General features: G+C 36.8%; 1 pseudogene; it reads left to right on the top strand.

The window, feature by feature from the left end:
- Window positions 1-4,226: 4,226 nt before the first annotated feature.
- LOC132273163 (pentatricopeptide repeat-containing protein At3g06920-like) lies at window positions 4,227-6,205 on the top strand (annotated as a pseudogene).
- The last annotated feature ends 9,185 nt before the right edge of the window (window positions 6,206-15,390 follow it).

The raw sequence follows: 15,390 nt of genomic DNA, 5'->3' as shown, positions 1-15,390 counted from the left end.
TCTGAAACATAAACATCTGTCTGTGGTACTCTGTAGATATCTCAATATCCACTTTACTGCTTCCCAGTGTAGCTTGCTCGGATCCTTCATGAACCTGCTTACTGCTCCTACTGCATATGTAATGTCTGGTCTTCTGCACACCATGGCATACATCAAACTTCCAATGGCTGAGGCATATGGAATTTTAGCCATAAAGTTTTTCCTCATCCCAAGAATCTGTTTCGCTGCACCAAGATCCTTCATCTCGAATTCACTAGACAACTGCTTCTTCAATTTGCTGATTTCTTCAAAATCCGAACCTGCCACTAACATGTCATCAACATAAAGTAGAAAAATAATGAAACTTGACTTAAACCTCTTGAAGTAGTAGCAATGGTCAGCGTTGCACTTGTTGTAGCCATGTCGCTTCATAAAACCATCAAACTTCTTATACCACTGCCTCAGGGCTTGCTTTAAACCATATAAGCTTTTCTTCAACTTGCACACTAGTTTCTTTTTCCCTTTGATTGAGAAATCCTCCGTTTGTTGCATGTAAATCTCCTCCTCAATGTCATCATGGGGGAAAGCAGTTTTGACATCTACTGCTCAAGGTGCAACCCCTCTGCTGCAACAATACTAAGAACTGAGCGAATGGTACTCAGTTTCACAACCGGGAAAAAAATGTCTGTATAGTCAATGCCTTGCTTTTGCTGAAAGCCTTTGACCACCATTTTCGCCTTGTATCTCTTGGAACCATCATGTTCCTTTTCTACCCTGTACACTCATTTATTGTGAAGAGCTTTCTTCCCCATGGGCAACTTGGATAGTTCCCATGTTTTGTTAGAGTAAAGGACTTCATCTCATCTTCCATTACAAGCTCCCACTTGCTAGCATCTTCAACTTGACATGCTTCATCAAAGCATTCAGGCTCACTATCATCTGTGAGCAACATATAATCCAAATATTTCCTATTCGGTACATGAGGTCGCGTAGACCTTTTGGGTATAGGCATAGGAGTTGGAATCTGCGGTGAACTATGCTCTGTGAGTTCTGGCCAAGAACCCTCATCTGTCTGCTTTGCATCAATACTCTTTGGATCATCATCCAACTCAACAAACTCAGGCTTACTCTGTACAGGTCTAGTTAACTGTGTTGCATCTCTATCCTTGTACATCACCTTCTCGTTCAAAATCACATCTCTACTTCTGATGATTTTCTTATTCTGATTATCCCAGAGTCGATAACCAAACTCGTCTCCGCCATACCCAACGAAAATGCATTTTAGTAACTTGGGGTCGAGCTTTCCCCTAGCATGGTCACTAATATGCGCATATGCAATACAACCAAAAACTTTTAACCATAAAAGATTTACCTCTTTGCCACTCCATACCTCTTCTGGTATTCGATGCTCCAAAGGCACCGATGGTCCACGATTAATTAGGTAGGATGCTGTATTGGCTGCTTCTGCCCAAAACTGTTTGGGTTGACCCGAATGTATGCGCATGCTTCTGGCTCTTTCTGTCAATGTTCGGTTCATCTGTTTTGCCACCCCATTTTGCTGTGGGGTTTCTTGCACAATCTTCTCTAATCTGATCCCATTATCAAAATATAACTTCTTGAACCCAGTGTCTTCATACTCACCACCATTGTCTGACCTCAACCTCTTGATCTTGAAACCTGTCTCATTCTCTACCATAGCCTTCCACTTCTTGAACAAATCAAATACCTCAGATTTGTGTTTCAAAAAATAAACCCATACCTTCCTCGTGTGATCATCAATGAAAGTCACGAAATAGGATTTTCCACCAATGGATGAAACAGTGGTTGGCCCCCAAACATCTGTGTGAACTAACTCAAGTTTCTCCTTTCTGAGATCTTTGCCACTCTTCTTAAAACTGACCCTCTTTTGTTTGCCCATCATGCAACTCTCACAGAAGTCAATATCAATTGCCCGTATGCCTGGTAGTTTCCCCTTTAAGTGCATAATCTTGAGCCCCCTTTCACTCATGTGACCTAGTCTCTGGTGCCAAAGGTTGTGATCTTCTCTGTTTTCGGCAACTACTATAGACCCACAAGCACTGGTAGTTGTGTAAAGAGTGCCAGATTTCTTACCATGTGCAATGGTCATAGTGCCTGGAAACTTTCCACGAGTCTCCATTGAAGGCTGTAACAAAACCTTCATTTGACAATTGTCCTACCGAAATCAGATTCTTCCTCAAGTCAGGGATATGTCTCACATCTTTTAACTTCCAAGCTGACCCATTCAACTTGATTTGCACTTCACCCTTGCCAATGACGCTGCAAAGCTGGTCATCACCAAGATACACCTTACCAAGGTTACTCGGTTCATAGCTATTAAATAACCCTTTGTTTGAGGTGCCATGAAACGATGCGCTGGAATCTAAAACCCATGACTCTGCCTTGCTCTCTAAAGAGCATATCAATGCATCATCTGATTCTTCTGAGACAAAGTTTGCTTTAGTTTTTCTTTCGGTTTCCTTCTTTGGAAGTTTGCAATCAACACGGTAATGTCCCTTCTTTCCATAATTCCAACACTCAACGTCATTGAGATCTGTGGCATTCCTAAAATATTGAGACTGTGTCCTTCCATTCCTTGACTTAAATCTGCCTCTGTTTCTATTACTGTTGCCCTTCTTCTTATTTGAACCATTGCCTCTACTTTCAACATTCAACGCCGAACCACTGGTAGAAACCCTTGTTGTTTGCCTTCTGATTTCTTCAGTCAGAATCATGCTCACAACTTCATCAAACTTCAACTTGGTCTTCCCTGCAGAGCTACTGATCGCTGTAACTGTGCCACTCCAACTCTCGGGTAACTACCCTAAAATTAGCAGTGCTCGAACCTCGTCTTTGAAGTCGATATCAACAGACTCTAATTGCCCAACTATCTCGTTGAACGCATTTAGATATTCGTTGAACTTACCACCTTCGACTATCTTCATGTTGAACAACTTCTTGATCAAGTGCACCTTGTTCGCTGCAGAAGACTGTTCATACATACTAGAAAGGGCTGCTATGAGAGACTTCGTTATCTTCTCATTCTTGATATTGAAGGCAACTGACTTTGACAACGTCAATCTGACGGTGCCAAGAGCCTTCCTATCAAGTAATTCCCAATCTGCATCCTTTGTATCCTCTGGCTTCCCTCCTAAAGGTTGATACAGATTTTTCTGAAACAAGAGGTCTTCAATTTGCATCTTCTAGAAACCGAAGTTTGTGCCATCGAACTTTTCGATCATGGATGTGGATATGTTATCTTCTGATGCCATTACTCCCACTCGAATGGACAGATCTGATTGAAAGACTTTCAGAATTTTGTCAAACACCTTTTGTGCCCTAGGTTCTCAACCAATGGCTCTGATACCAGTTGTTAGAGTTGCACTACACAATTAACCGGATTTGATACCAGTTGTTGTGGCGGAAACACAAAATAAACAACATTGTTCAAGGAATAAACAAGCAATCACGAAGAATAAAAAAAAATCTCACACAAGAACATAAGATATACATGGTTCACCCAAATCTTAGGGCTACGTCCATGGAGCACACCGAACAAAATCACTATGAAAAAGATGAAGAATTACAAGGAGAATTCTCTCTCAATCTCTTTCAATTGCTCTCTCTTGTATTGATACACATTTATCTCTAATTTTCACCCCTATTTATAGAGTCCCAAACTTGTCCTACAAGAACTTGTCTTTTGTAGAATCCAAAACCAATAAGGAAATTAAATCAGATCAGGAAACTGAATTTTCCTTAAACCAATAAGGAAGTCAAATCAAATTAAGAAACTGAATTTTCCCTAACAGATTAGGAAACTGAATTTTCCCTAAAATTCAGTACTCTTGAAGTTTCCATATAATTAAATCTTCCTAAAAAAATCTTCTACCTCATCAGACTTCACAAAACCACAACAATTCCACCTTCAAAATGGCGAGACCATCGCAGGGACCATAATGTGTATCTGTATGGAAGAAACTGAAATAGGACATACTATATTTACCAACCTTGGATTCAAGTGTGTAGATCTCATTCAATACTTTAACTATAGTTACTGTTGATAATTGTCTCTTGCTCCATCTCCTGCAGTAAACTTCCTTAAGTTGGTTGAGGTGGTCTACTTAAACCAAAACTAATGTGTTCTCAAAGTTGCAGTGAAATTGTTTTTTAATTAATATTTCCCGTAGGTGTTGTTAGTTTAAGGAAGAGGGTTAGATTGGGTGGTAATGGATATCAGTAGGCTGTGGATTAAGTTTTTGAAATTTGTCTGTTCAGATGTAGTTGTTTTTTTCAGCCTCTCCACCTTTTTTGTTAGGATTCTGATCTGGGTGCATTTTTTTGTTGTTTATTTGGTTACGCAGGAATGCTAATTCACTCTTAAGAGGAAATGCCATTGCATATCAGCATTTTCTAAGAAGTTCTCATCTTCAGGCAATGGGATTTCTAATCTGGATGGGAGAACTCTTTCTTCTGTGGAGGGGGCAAATCAAGAAAATTTAGAAACATTAGAAGGGGTGATAAGACGAGTTGATGATGTGTGCAGGATCTTGGAAAACAGTCATTGGGGACCTTCCTTAGAAAAAACTATATCTACGTTTGATGAAATACCTCAAACAGATTAAGTGATTCGAGTTCTAAAGAGACTGAAGAATGTTGATCAAGTGGTAAACTATTTTCGTTGTGCTGAGAGAAAAACCAACCAAGCACATTGTCCAGAAGCATACAATTCTCTTCTTATGGTAATGTGTAGAGGTAAAAAAATTTATTGTACGTCTTGAACAGATTTTTGAGGAAATGAGTCTTGCTGGATTTGGATCATCTAATAGCACATGTATTTAGTTAGTTGTCAGTTGTGTTAAGTCTCAGAAGCTGAGAGAAACATTTGATTTTATACAATTAATCCACGAGAAAGTTCAAATTCTGCCCTGCATTTTCAGCTTATACGACTCTAATCGGTGCTCTGTCTGCAGTTCATGAACCTGATCTCATGCTCATGCTCATGCTCATGCTCATGTTCTTTCATCAGATGCATGGAGCTAGGTTACGAAGTAAATGTGCATTTGTTCACAACTCATATCCGTGCATTTCCCAAGGAGGGTTGGGTTGATGCTGCTCTTTCTCTGTTAGATGAGATGAAGAGCAACTCATTTGATGCAGATCTTGTTCTCTATATTGACTGCTTTGGCAAGGCGGGTAAAGTGGATATGGCTTGGAAATTTTTTCATGAGATGAAAGTGCATGGTCTTATGCCTGATGATGTGACATATACCAGTATGATAGAAGTCCTTTGGAAAGCTAATAGACTGGATGAAGCTGTGGAGCTATTTGAGCAGATGGAACTTAATAGGAAAGTCCTATGTGCATATGCTTATAACACCATGATAATGGGCTATGGCTTTGCTGGAAAGTTCGATGAAGCATACAACTTACTCGAGAGACAAAAACTAAAAGGGAGCATTCTGAGTGTGATTGCATATAATTGTATTAGTACATGCCTTGGAAAGAAGGACAGGGTGGATGAGGCTTTGAGGATATTTGAGGAGATGAAAAAAGATGCAGTGCCCTATCTTTCGACCTACAATATTCTCATGGACCTAATGTGTACACATGGAATTGCTTACTTGATGCACTGGTTAAGGCTGAGGAAATTAATGAAGCGTTTGTGTGCTTTAATTCCATAACTTACAGCATCCTCATAAATGGTCTTTGCAGGGTTAGAAAATTCAACAAGGCGTTTGTGTTTTGGCAGGAGATCGATGCAGAAGCAAGGGTTAAAACCCAATATGATCACCTACACAACAATGATTTCCAGGCTTGTGAAGGCTGGAAATATATTAGAAGCTAATGGGCTTTTTGAAAGGTTCAAGGAAAATGGAGGTAAGCCTGATGCTGCTTGTTATAATACCATGATAGAAGGGTTGAGCATTTCAAACAGAGCAATGAAAGCATATACGCTATTTGAGGAAACTCGCTTGAGAAGCTGTAATATTTGTACCAAAACTTGTGTTGTTCTTTTGGATGCATTGCATAAGGCTGAATGCCTCGAGCAGGAAGTAATTGTGGGCGTCGTGCTGAAGGAAACAGCAAAGAGTCAGCATGCATCAAGGTCCTTTTAATGACAGGCTTGTAGTGGCACTACAAGTATATGGTCAGCATTGATTCTGACATATTTTTCCTTATTACTGATTTTAACAGGAACGGTTGAGTATTATTTTTCATTATTACTTGAGCTCTATCATTAATCCCTGAAGCATGTAAACACTACAGCTTTAATAACAAACAATCTGATCTTGGTGTAAAGGACGAGAATAGGGGCCCATAGCCACCTACAACTCCAGATGCCTCCATATCTAGCTGGAGAACCTCAAAGCCATACCAAACTCTGCAAGCATGATCCAAGTAAGTCTCTCTCTCACTCACTCCTATATATATATTTGTATAGTGAATATCTTTTTAGATCGATCTTCTTTTCTCTTATAATAATTTTTAAAAACTTTTTACGATGTTACAAAGAAAACCATGTGGTTTTTAATTATCATTTGCAATGTTTGGAGAACACGGAGCTTAGTTGAAGGGCTATATTGATGGACTGATTGGAGGTCTGCAACTCCTGAATAATGTTAGGCGGTTTGCCCTCTTTTGCTCCACTGTCCACTCCTTTGCTCCCCATTGTGTAACATTTCCTCATCTGTTTTTCTTTCTTGTACAAAATTAAATATTATTGTACTTGTTGATGGTATTTGCTAACATTTGGCGTGGTAATGCATACAGACACAAAAAAAAAAAAAAAAAAAAAAAAAATGAAGTTAAGTTGGTGCTGGTGAAAGCAGTGAAGAGCACAGAAAGTGCCATGCGCAAGACCTCTATAGATATCTTCAGACAATACACATTTGGTGATAAACCATATGTTACTCGAGTCTACTAACTCTGATGAATTCAACTACTCATAAATTTGACTGTTTTCTGAGCCCGGTGGGTGGCCTACAGCTACAGCCGGAAGCTTCTTAAGATAAAAGTTGTGTGAAGAAACAGGAGGAGCACTCAAGCAGTGGTGGTCTCCGTGACCCGCTACCTCTTCTCTAGTTCCTGGCATATGTTAGCCATGCCTTAAGAGTCAGGGACAAAGCTGCAATCTACATCCCTCATGTGTTTTAAGGATATCATCTCATTTAATAAGGCCTTTAACCGGCCGGTACTACTCGATCAATCTGGAGTGATAGGATTGGTAGACAAGAATAACTACAGATATAAAATAAAGCCTTTACCTAGTACTAGTGCATCACCACCAAGGGTAGTAGTCCATTGGCATCCCCTATATATTCTGAAGTGGAAGGTTAAGGGTTTAAGTTCTCGTATAGAGGCGTCAGGTACATCGATGGAGAGTGTTAGATGGGTAAACAAAGTACGGATGTAATTTATGGTATTAGTGAGTCACTGTCTCACATGATCTCGTATAGAGGCGTCAGGTACATCGATGGAGAGTGTTAGGATGGGTAAACAAAGTACGGATGTAATTTATGGTATTAGTGAGTCACTGTCTCACATGATCTGAAGCTTTTTACCTTTCTATCGCAAGTGTAAAAATGTGCCTCTTTGAGCTTGGAATTACAAAGTGGACTTCTCCCTTCTCGGTGGAGTTTGTGGTGGTGGTTGCTGTTGGGATTTATATGCCCTGGCATAGCAAATTCCTATCTGGATTGTATTGACATATGTTCCTGACATATCTGAAATATTTATGATTTATATAATTGGTGAATTCAATGTATTATGTTTCAATTCACTATGAAATTGATAGTGTCCAGTTAATTACAAGAAATATTTATATATATGTATGTGATGACAATCAATGCATGATATATAAATAGTAATTATAAATTGTTCATAGTCGGTAATTATGGATGGACTCATAATTAATTAAGACTTGAACTGGATCCGCGTTAGGTTGAGATATATTGCGAGAGCCGTCGTATGCAATTACTCCCTATCACCGTCATGGCATTTGACTCTTAAGCATGAAAAAAGTATAGACTCTTTTATTAATTAATAATTACTTTGATTTGTTCGGCGGATTCTTCGGGATCCTTAGACCGACACTTTGGGTAGTTATGTAATTAATAGTTAGAGGGTTATATTTTCAATATTTGCATCATTGCTACTTGTATTTATTTTGTATTGATTATGGTTGATCACAAAGTAAATTCGAAGGACTTCGTGTGTTTTTAGACAAAATGATTTATTATATATTTATTTATTTAAATTATTATTTTTGTCAAACAAATGTTTTATTGTGATCGAGCCAGAAATAATCAAAGGTACCAAAATAAATATATTAATTAAGTAGTCGGATTGATGGCTATATTTATCCGATAACTAATTATGCATAGAGGGGTCAAAGTGCAATATTGACTTAGAGGTTATTTATTATTTAATTGGAGTTCAATTAATTTCTTTTAGTGGAGTAGAAATTAATTTATGAATTAATTGAATTGGGTCCATGGACCGGGCCAATTATTAATTCATTGTAGCCAATAAAATAATAGGCCCAATGGATTCTCACTCATAGCCCAACTTGATATTGGAATCATATTAGATTTGAGACATATGAATTAGAGATGGAGAAGGATTTGTTGTTTCCTTTTCTTTATTTTTATGTTGCCTATAAATATACATGGTCTATGTATATTTTAGGGTGTGATTTTTATGAGAAGGAAAAAGGAATAAATTTTCTCTCTCTAGAAAATTAGGGTTTATGTTCTCATCTAATGGAGACTCCCACAAGCCTAGTTTTCCAAGGTCATTCATGGAGGCATATGAGTGATTCCTAAAGGTAAAAGAATTACCAAGAAGATGGAGATCCATGGAAAAGGTGTCTAGCAAAAGGGATCTACAATAAGTGAGAACATTCACTTTAGAGGAGAGATCTAAGGTTTACTCAAACCTTGATGTAAGTATTCAATCTTTTAATTGAATGATACATCATGTTTTATTTTTGCATAAAACTTGTCTCTAAGTGATGAATCAAGATCTATGAATTTAAATCCCTCGAAAAGTTTTTAAAACTAGCACGTTTCCCAACAGTGGTATCAGAGCATGGTTTGATTCATTATTAGAGATCATGATTTTATGAAAATCATCATTCATGGATCCAAAATTATATTCATATATATTTTTATTGATGTATGTTGATGTATGATTTAATATGTTGATATATATTGATACATAATGATGTATGAATGATTGTGAATGAATGATGATGTATGGTTGGGCCATGAATGAAGCTTATAGGTTAAATTAATGTAATTTTATCTTTGGATGAATGTAATTAAGGCTTTGATTTAGCCGTTTGAAAGTTCAATGATGTAATTTAATTTTTTCCATTGTATTTCAAATTGTAAATATTTTTAAAGCCATGTAATCTTCGTCAAAGGATGCTATGAAGCTTCAAGAAGGTCCAAGAGGGTTAAATTAGGCTTCAGAAATTTTCTGGGATTTTTTAGCAATTTTCCGGAATTTTTATGGAATTTTTTAAGGCCTAATTTAATTTCTGGAAATTTTTATTAATTTTTCTGGATTTTTCGGCGTTTTTCCGGTGGCCGGAGCATCACCGGCGGCGAGAAGAGACGTCGGAGGAGGCTAGAATCAAGTGTAGTGCATCTGGGGTGAGCCTGGCGCGTGAGGAACACGCGCCAGGAGGTGACATCTGCTGGCGCGTGCATTACACGCGCCAGCCAAATGTGTATGGCCTCCACGCGCGTGCAGGCGCGTGGAGGCGCGTCCCACGCGCCCCATGCGGGTGCCAGCGCGTGGGGGCGCGTCCCACGCGCCCCAGGCGCGTGCCAGCGCGTGGGGGCGCGTGGCTTCACCTGCAGCATGCCCCAGGCGCGTGTGAGCGCGTGTGGGGCCCTCCAGTCGCGTTCCAAGCCGTGTTTTGCTTCTCCTGGTGCGTACCAACCTTATGTGGGTGTTTGCAAGCTGATGGAAGATCTTCGCGCAGTGATTAGAGCAATTAAATGTTAAAAGCTGATTCCATTGGCCATTTTATTTGCTTTATCTGTCATTTATTGTTGTATGAGATGCATGAAATAATTAATTGCTAATTATTATTGTTCATGCATTGGATCCATGATATTTATTTAAATGGCTTGATTTATATTAGTTAAATTATGAAAATTAATTGGATTTGATTACTAATTAATTAGAGGGCACTTATTGGGAAACGAAAAATTATTTTTATAAATTATTTTTGAAGTGTGCCTCAAGTTAAATATTAGTGAATCGTTTAAAGTCCAAATATTTTCTAAATTTAATTGGATTAAAATCAAGACGTTTTGCATGCATTATATCATGTAGATGAATAAAATGAAAACCCTAATTATGAATGATTAAAAATTGAGTGGGAGCGGGGATTTTTATACATTGCCCCATGGCCTTCGTTATTAAAACCATTGTAATTAGATCTTCAAAAATAAGGCCCCACGCATGATTTGAAGAGTCTTAATATTACAAGAATGGTTGTCTCATGAAAATAAAAATATTAAATGTTCATTGTAATTAGATCTTTAAAAATAAGGCCCTACGCATGATTTAAAGAGTCTAGATTATAATGACAACATATTTAATGTTTTATTTTTCATTAGAGCATTAATAATGTTATACACTCAATCTAAAATCAATAGTGTTAGCTCCCCAACGGAGTGGTCTACACTAGGTGATTTTAGAAAGGCTAAACATAATCGGGAGTCATTTCATATAGATAGACAAGGCATTGTTTTAAGAGATATGGAGATGATGGGATTTGCCCGCCAATAGCAATAATGAACTTCGCCAACCGAATAAGTTATTGGTGTATTGGTTATCCGATTTTTCATGCAGTGGTTAAGGGACCCACATACTATTTTAATGGAAGTGCTCACCTAATAGTAAATGAATCTTAACAATAGTAATAATGAACTCCTCCAACAGGATAAGTTATTGACATATTGATTGGTTGATTTATTATGCTACAGAGTTGAGGGACCCGCATTAATTAAAAGGGATTGTTCACCAATAATGATAATGATCTCTTGTTTGATTGAGATTTATTATATTATGTGGTTAACAAACTCATTTTAATTTTAAATATGCATGACAGAATTAATAATTCACCTTGCATATTGTATGAATGCATTTATATTCAGATTAATTATGTCTAATCCAGTTTATCTACTTGCTTACATATTCTATGATATTGGACCTTATTTATAATGACTGGAAAATGAACTTAGATATTTTATTCACAACGTAAGGGTACAAAATGTGTTTATTACTCCTATACCTATCTCTTTTACTTTGAGATACCAAATTTGACATTAATGCTTTTAATAAATTAGATAAGGCAAATGATATGACTTGGTGCAATATTCCAGAGTTTAGCTCGAATATACTCCAAAGCTAACATTTGTATTATTTTATTTTCTTCAAGCATCATATTAAATGTCAATGAGATATTTTGGTGAGATTAGATAGAGCATATGCCTAAGTACTGTGTCAAATTTAAATACCATCAAGATAGCCTGATGAACTCCAGTTTGAAATCAAATTTTGGAAAATGATTGTTTATTATTTAAAAATTAGCTGGAGATCAATAAGGCTGACTTGGATGGTAAGTTTCAAGTTGACATGATTATTGCCTTGTTACCAAACTCATTCGACTCTGTTAGAGTGAACTAAATAAGGAATCAGTTTGAGTTCATACTCGCTGATATTCTTATAGAATTGGTAACAGAAGAAGGGATAATCAAGAGTATGGGCGTTCCTATCAATCTAACCTAGTCTATACCATCTTCTTCTAGGCCCAAGTGGATGGGCAAAGCAAAGAAGAAGGATGATAATAGGACTAGGCTAGCACAAAACATAGGTATCTAAAAGGTTAAAGGGAATAAGGCAGTGTATGTTGAGGGCGAATGAAACTGTTTCTTTTGCCGTTAACTAAGACACTAAAGGACAAACTGTCTAAGCAATGACGTGGCATAGGAAAATATATATTTAATCATTGAGCCATGTTATGTGGTTGTATCTATTAATTCCTGATGGATAGATTCTGGAGCCACTAAACATGTTTGCAATTTATTGTAAGGATTTCAGGAATCCAGAAGCCTTGATGATATGGGTATATATTTATCTTTTAACCTGATGCCAAGGTTGTAACTAAGTCAGTGGGAGTATTACATCTGAAATTAAAGAGTATGAGGATATTAGTATTAGAGAACTATCTTTATGCACAGAAGTGAAACGCAATCTCATTCTTATTTCACTTTTGGCTTATAAAAACTAGATCGTTATTTTGTAAAACTGGTTTTATAAAATTGAATAGATATGTGATTGCTTCTGGTGTATTGAAAGATGGTTAATATACTATAATCACAAGCTCTTAAGATTTGCAGGATGTAGAAACTAATGTTGCATCTTCTAGATTGAATGTTAAGAGAAAATTTGTTATTCCTGACTCATTGTATTTTTGGTGTCTATTTTTGGGTTGTAATCAATCAAAATGAGATTTAAAGATTGGTTAAAGAAGGTTTATTACCTAGTGAGGCAGAGGAGCCTAAACCAAACTTGTGAATCTTGTTTTGAAGGATAGATAACTCTAAGGGCTTAATCAGCCAAATGAAATAGACATAAAGAACAATTGGAGTCGGTACACACGTACACGTGTAGTCTTATGAACATCCAATCAAGATTACTCACGTTTTGGAAAAATTTACCTGTTGCGACACAAGTCTTATACTTTTGGTATATTCCGAGAGGGTCAAGACTGATGTGGAGCTCAGATTAGGTAAACTTATCAAGACACTTCGATCTGATCGAGTATTTGAGTATTTCTTGGGATAGTGCAAAGACTATATGGTCAATGAGGGTGATGTGTACCAGTTTTCCGCAATTGACGCTAAATTAATTTAGGTGTCAAATAGGAATAACAGAATTCCACTTAACATGGTTAGATCTATGATCAGTAATGCCACATTATCTCTTTCATTTAAGAGTTTAGCGTTAATGACATCGATGCGCATTATGAACTGCATTCCATCTTAGTCTGTCTCAAGGATACCGTTGAGCTGTGTTTTTGACTAAATATTAGTTTGAATCATATGCACATATGGGGTAGTCTTACACACGTGCGTTTGATATGGACAAGTAAGTTGGAATCAGATCATAGGCATGCTAGATTTGATAGCTACTCTAAATGTCACTAGGATGGATTATTTTATGATCTCAAAGATAAAAGTTGATTGTTTTCACTCACTGTTTATCTATAGGAGAATCATATTATGAATCACATACCTAGTAGCATAATGTTAGAGAATTTGGTATGAGTACCAGATGTACCACATGTGAACACACTTATTATAGAGATTGAGAATAATATATGAATTCCCTATTGATGCGTTAGCATCATCTACTACACAGATTCTTGCATCGGTACATTGATGTAGTGAGAGGATTATCATCCAATTCGACAGAATCATGTTTTTAGGTGAGACCATTATGGACATCCCTGTTAAACATGAGTTGGACCCAGTAAGCTACACGGAAGCGTGAACCGATGTGGATACAGATCGTTTTGGTGAGTTACTATGAAATCAGAGTTGGAATCTATGTATTCTAATAAATTCTGGGATCTTGTAGAACTTTCTAGTAGGGTGATTCCTATGGAAGGCAAGTTAATCTACAAAAAGATACCAGAAGATTTCTTAGTGAATAAATCATGAGTGTACAAGGGAATGTCATTATTTTTCTTAATTCTATATATTGATGACATCCTACTCATTTATAATGACGTGGAAGTTTTGTCATCAATTAAAAGGTAGTTGTTCAATTACTTTTAAATGAAGGAATTTCAAGATGTAAGCTATATTCCTAGGATCGAGCTTTTGCAAGATCAGGTTAAAAGGAAAATAGGCTTATCTTAATAATCCTACATTGATAAAGTTTTGACCAGGTTTGGTATGCATAACTCAAAGAATGAGTTCTTGCTTTATTGATATGGATCGCTCTCTCTAGTAAGTAGTTTTTCAAGACTAGCAGAGGAGATTGAGCAAATGAGACTGGAACAATATGTTTCGGCATATGAGAGTCTCATATATGCCATGGTCTATACCAAACAGGACATCCGCTACATGGTAGGGATAGTCAGTAGAGATCAGTCCAATACTGGACTTGACAACTGGTCTATTGTGAAAAATATCATTAAGTACCTAAGGAGAATCAATGATATCATACCCATTTATGGATGTGATGATATGGTCCTAGTCAGGTATGCTAGTTCTGATTTTCAATCAGAAGTAGATACTATGAGGTTCATGACTTAGTGTATGTTCACTTAATGGAAGGGAAATCAGTTGGTAGATTGTCAAACAGATTTCAACTGTTGACTCAAACCTGCAGGTGGAACATATTGCAGCCTTAAAGGTGGCAATATAAGCCTATTGGTTTGATCTCACTGATTTAGAGGTTGTGGAGCATACTAGCCTGCCTATCGAGCTATATTGTGACAATAGTGCAGAAGTAGTCCAAACCAATGACACAAGGTTCCATAGAGGAACAAGATACACTGAGAGGAAGTATCATGTTCGACATGATATTGTCCGGCAAGAAAATGCACTTGTAGTTAAAACATTGCATTGGAACACAACTTTGTTGATCCATTATCAAAGGTGTGATTGATCAATAATTTTGATCATCATCTGGATAACATTGAAGTTAGGTGCAATTTGAATTGGCTATGAGGGCAAGTGGGAGCTGTTGGGATTTATATGCCCTGGCATAGCAAATTCCTATCTGGATTGTATTGACATATGTTCCTGACATATCTGAAATATTTATGATTTATATAATTGGTGAATTCAATGTATTATGTTTCAATTCACTATGAAATTGATAGTGTCCAGTTAATTACAAGAAATATTTATATATATGTATGTGATGACAATCAATGCATGATATATAAATAGTAATTATAAATTGTTCATAGTCGGTAATTATGGATGGACTCATAATTAATTAAGACTTGAACTGGATCCGCGTTAGGTTGAGATATATTGCGAGAGCCGTCGTATGCAATTACTCCCTATCACCGTCATGGCATTTGACTCTTAAGCATGAAAAAAGTATAGACTCTTTTATTAATTAATAATTACTTTGATTTGTTCGGCGGATTCTTCGGGATCCTTAGACCGACACTTTGGGTAGTTATGTAATTAATAGTTAGAGGGTTATATTTTCAATATTTGCATCATTGCTACTTGTATTTATTTTGTATTGATTATGGTTGATCACAAAGTAAATTCGAAGGCCTTCGTGTGTTTTTAGACAAAATGATTTATTATATATTTATTTATTTAAATTATTATT

This window comes from Cornus florida, unplaced genomic scaffold (genome assembly GCF_030987335.1).
Source record: "Cornus florida cultivar Cherokee Brave unplaced genomic scaffold, ASM3098733v1 CherokeeBrave_3.0.0_Hap2_Chr09, whole genome shotgun sequence".
In the NCBI taxonomy this organism is placed as follows: Eukaryota; Viridiplantae; Streptophyta; class Magnoliopsida; order Cornales; family Cornaceae; genus Cornus; species Cornus florida.
Note: the sequence above shows the minus strand (reverse complement) of the source record. Positions and strands in the feature narration are given on the sequence as shown.